Raw genomic sequence first — 4,965 nt, 5'->3', positions numbered from 1 at the left:
CAAAAATTTTTAAAATCAAGTTGTTTCTTATGAGTCAAATCAAATTTTCAATTTGAAAATCTTATCTTTTTCAAAATCTTTTTCAAAAATTAAATCTTTTTCAAAATTCTTAGTTATTTTCGAAAATTCCAAAAATATTTTTTCAAAAATCTTTTTCTTATTTTTATATCAAATTTTCGAAAATGACATAATCAATTAATGTTTTGATTCAAAAATTTGAAGTTTGTTACTTGCTTGTTAAGAAAGATTCAAACTTTAAGTTCTAGAATCATATCTTGTGATTTCTTATGAATCAAGTCATTAATTGAGATTTTAAAAATCAAATCTTTTTCAAAATTAGTTTCTAAAATATCTTCTTATCTTATCTTTTTCAAAAATATCTATTCAAAATATCTTTTCTAACTTCCTAACTTCTTATCTTTTCAAAATTTGTTTCAACTAACTAACTAACTTCTTGTTTGTTTCTTAACTTTTTCAAAACTACCTAACTAACTCTCTCTCTCTAATTTTCGAAAATATCTTTCCTCTTTTTCAAAAATTTCTTTTTAATTAACTAATTATTCTTATTTTTTATTTTTAATTTTAAAAATTTTCGAAAATTACTAACATTTTTCAAAAACCATTTTCGAAAATCACTAACTCTTTTTCAAAAAAAAATATTTTCGAAAATTCTCCCTCTCCCATCTCATTCTATTTATTCATTCATATCCTAACATCTCATCTCACATCTCTGCCATCCTCACAGTTGTGTTTCTTCCATTATATTACATTCTTTGTCTCCCCCTCTTCTTCTACTCACACAGGAATCCCTATACTGTGGTATAAAGGATCTCTATTATTATTATTTTTCTGTGCCTTCTTCTTTGTCATATGAGCAGGAGCAAGGATAAGAACATTTTTGTGGAAGCAGATCCAGAACCTGAAAGGACTTTGAAGAAAAAATTAAGAGAAGCTAAAATACAACAATCCAGAGATAACCTTTCAGAAATTTTCGAACAGGAAGAGGAGATGGCAGCCGAAAATAATAATAATGTAAGGAAGATGCTTGGTGATTTTACTGCACCTAATTCCAACTTACATGGAAGAAGCATCTCCATTCCTGCCATTGGAGCAAACAACTTTGAGCTGAAACCTCAATTAGTTTCTCTGATGCAGCAGAACTGCAAGTTTCATGGACTTCCATCTGAAGATCCTTTTCAGTTCATAACTGAATTCTTGCAGATATGTGATACTGTTAAGACTAATGGAGTAGATCCTGAAGTCTACAGGCTCATGCTTTTCCCTTTTGCTGTAAGAGACAGAGCTAGATTATGGTTGGATTCTCAACCCAAAGACAGCCTGAACTCTTGGGATAAGCCGGTCACGGCTTTCTTAGCCAAGTACTTTCCTCCTCAAAAGCTGAGCAAGCTTAGAGCTGATGTTCAAACCTTCAGACAGAAAGAAGGTGAATCCCTCTATGAAGCTTGGGAAAGATACAAACAGTTGACCAAAAAGTGTCCTTTTGACATGCTTTCAGAATGGACCATCCTAGATATATTCTATGATGGTTTATCTGAGCTATCAAAGATGTCACTGGACACTTCTGCAGGTGGATCCATTCACCTAAAGAAAACGCCTGCAGAAGCTCAAGAACTCATTGACATGGTTGCTAATAACCAGTTCATGTACACTTCTGAAAGGAATCCTGTGAGTAATGGGACGCCTATGAAGAAGGGAGTTCTTGAAGTTGATACTCTGAATGCCATATTGGCTCAGAATAAAATATTGACTCAGCAAGTCAATATGATCTCTCAGAGTCTGAATGGAATGCAAGCTGCATCCAACAGTACTCAAGAGGCTTCTTATGAAGAAGAAGCTTATGATCCTGAGAACCCTGCAATAGCAGAGGTGAATTACTTAGGTGAACCTTATGGAAACACCTATAACTCATCATGGAGAAATCATCCAAATTTCTCATGGAAGGATCAAAATCCTCAACAAGGCTTTAATAATGGTGGAAGAAACAGGTTTAACAATAATAAACCCTTTCCATCATCCACTCAGCAACAGACAGAGAACTCTGAACAAAATACTTCTAATTTAGCAAACTTAGTCTCTGATCTATCTAAGGCCACTGTAAGTTTCATGAATGAAACAAGGTCTTCCATTAGAAATTTGGAAGCACAAGTGGGCCAGCTGAGTAAAAGGATCACTGAAATCCCTCCCAGTACTCTCCCAAGCAATACAGAAGAGAACCCAAAAGGAGAGTGCAAGGCCATTGACATAAGCACCATGGCCGAACATACTAGGGGAGTGGAGGACGTGAATCCCAAGGAGGAAGACCTCCTGGGACGTCCAGTGATCAATAAGGAGCTTCCCTCTGAGGAACCTAAGGACTCTGAGGCTCATCTGGAGACCATAGAGATTCCATTGAACCTCCTTATGCCCTTCATGAGCTCTGATGAGTATTCCTCTTCTGAAGAGAATGAGGATGTTACTGAAGAGCAAACTGCCAAGTTTCTTGGTGCAATCATGAAGCTGAATGCCAAATTATTTGGCATTGATACTTGGGAAGTTGAACCTCCCTTGTTCATCAATGAACTAAGTGATCTGGATCAACTGACATTGCCTCAGAAGAGACAGGATCCTGGAAAGTTCATAATACCCTGCACCATAGGCACCATGATCTTTAAGCCTCTGTGTGACCTTGGTTCAGGAATAAACCTCATGCCCCTCTATGTAATAGAGAAACTGGGAATCTATGGGGTGCAAGCTGCTAAAATCTCATTAGAGATGGCAGACAGTTCAAGAAAACAGGCTTATGGACAAGTAGAGGACATGTTAGTAAAGGTTGAAGGCCTTTACATCCCTGCTGATTTCATAGTCCTGGATATTGGAAAGGAAGAGGATGAATCCATCATCCTAGGAAGACCTTTCATGGCCACAGCAAGAGCTGTGATTGATGTTGACAGAGGTGAACTAGTCCTTCAATGGAATGAGGACTCCCTTGTGTTTAAAACTCAAGGATCTCCCTCTGCAACCATGGAGAGGAAGCATGAAAAGCTTCTCTCAAAGCAGAGTCAACCCAAGCCCCCACAGTCAAACTCTAAGTTTGGTGTTGGGAGGCCACAACCAAACTCTAAGTTTGGTGTTGGAGAGTCTCAAACAAAGCTCTGAACATCTGTGAGGCTCCATGAGAGCCCACTGTCAAGCTATTGACATTAAAGAAGCGCGTGTTGAGAGGCAACCCAATCTTTATTTATCTAACTATATTCTTCTTAGTTATATGTCTTTGTAGGTTCATGATCATGTGGAGTCACAAAATAAATATAAAAATTGAAAACAGAATAAAAAACATCAGAAGAAAAATCACACCCTGGAGGAGCATCTGTCTGGCGTTCAGCGCCAGAACAGAGCATGGTTCTGGCACTGAACGCCCAAAATGGGCAGCTTCTGGGCGCTGAACGCCAGAACAGGCATGGTTCTGGCGTTCAACGCCAGAAATGGCACACAAATGGGTGCTGAATGCCCAAAATGGCCACCAACCTGGCGCTGAACGCCCAGAGTTGGGTACAAAGGCATTTTTACATGCCTAATGGGTGCAGGGATGTAAATCCTTGAACACCTCAGGATCTGTGGACCCCACAGGATCCCCACCTACCTCCACTCACTTCTTCTCACCACTCTCTTTCACACAACCCCTTAAACACTCTTCCCTAAAAACCCCTCACCAATCACCTCAATCTCTCTTCCCCACTAAACCTTCACCACTCACATCCACCCACTCTTCCCAATAAACCTACCTCATAAACTCCACCTACCTTCAAAATTCAAAACCAATTTCCCACCCAAACCCACCCATATGGCTGAACCAATACCCCACCTCCCTACCCTATATAAAGCCCTCCATTCTTCTTCAAATTCACACAACACACCCCTCTACACTCCTCTTGGCCGAAACCACATCTCCCTCTCCCTCTCCATATTTCTTCTTCTTCTTCTTCTATTCTTTTGTTTATTGCTCGAGGACGAGCAATATTCTAAGTTTGGTGTGGTAAAAGCATAAGCTTTTTGTTTTTCCATTACCATTGATGGCATCTAAGACCGGAGAATCCTCTAGAAGAGGGAAAGGGAAGATAAAAGCTTCCACATCCGAGTCATGGGAGATGGAAAGGTTCATCTCCAAAGCCCATCAAGAGCACTTCTATGATGTTGTGGCCAAGAAAAAGGTGATCCCCGAGGTCCCTTTCAAACTCAAAAGAAATGAGTATCCGGAGATCCGACATGAAATTCAAAGAAGAGGTTGCGAAGTTCTAACAAATCCCATCCAACAAGTCGGCATCCTAATGGTTCAAGAGTTCTATGCTAATGCATGGATCACCAAGAACCATGATCAAAGTAAGAACCCGGATCCAAAGAACTATGTTACAATGGTTCGGGGGAAATACTTAGATTTTAGTCCGGAAAATGTGAGGTTGGCGTTTAACTTGCCCATGATGCAAGGAGATGAACGCCCCTACACTAGAAGGGTCAACTTTAATCAAAGGTTGGACCAAGTCCTTATGGACATATGCGTGGAAGGAGCTCAATGGAAGATTGACTCCAAAGGCAAGCCGGTTCAACTAAGAAGATTGGACCTCAAGCCTGTAGCTAGAGGATGGTTAGAGTTCATTCAATGCTCAATCATTCCCACTAGCAACCGGTCTGAAGTTACCATAGACCGGGCCATCATGATCCATAGCATCATGATTGGAGAAGAGGTGGAAGTTCATGAGATTATATCTCAAGAACTCTACAAGGTGGCTGACAAGTCCTCCACTATGGCAAGGTTAGCCTTTCCTCACCTCATTTGCCACCTATGCAATTCGGCTGGGATTGACATAGAGGGAGATATCCTCATTAAAGAGGACAAGCCCATCACTAAGAAAAAGATGGAGCAAGCAAGAGAGCCCAATCATGGAGCTCAAGAGGCGCAAGAAGCTCATT

General features: G+C 40.0%; 1 non-coding gene across 1 annotated transcript; it reads right to left on the bottom strand.

Moving 5' to 3' along the window:
• Positions 1-1,404: 1,404 nt before the first annotated feature.
• Positions 1,405-1,512, bottom strand: LOC148550821 (small nucleolar RNA R71). The gene has a single exon (XR_015893011.1). It is a non-coding gene; the product is annotated as a small nucleolar RNA R71 (small nucleolar RNA).
• Between the last annotated feature and the right edge of the window lie 3,453 nt (positions 1,513-4,965).

The sequence above is a fragment of the Arachis ipaensis genome, chromosome B7 (assembly GCF_059453495.1).
Source record: "Arachis ipaensis isolate K30076 ecotype BB chromosome B7, ASM5945349v1, whole genome shotgun sequence".
In the NCBI taxonomy this organism is placed as follows: Eukaryota; Viridiplantae; Streptophyta; class Magnoliopsida; order Fabales; family Fabaceae; genus Arachis; species Arachis ipaensis.
This window is presented reverse-complemented; position numbering and strand designations above follow the sequence as displayed.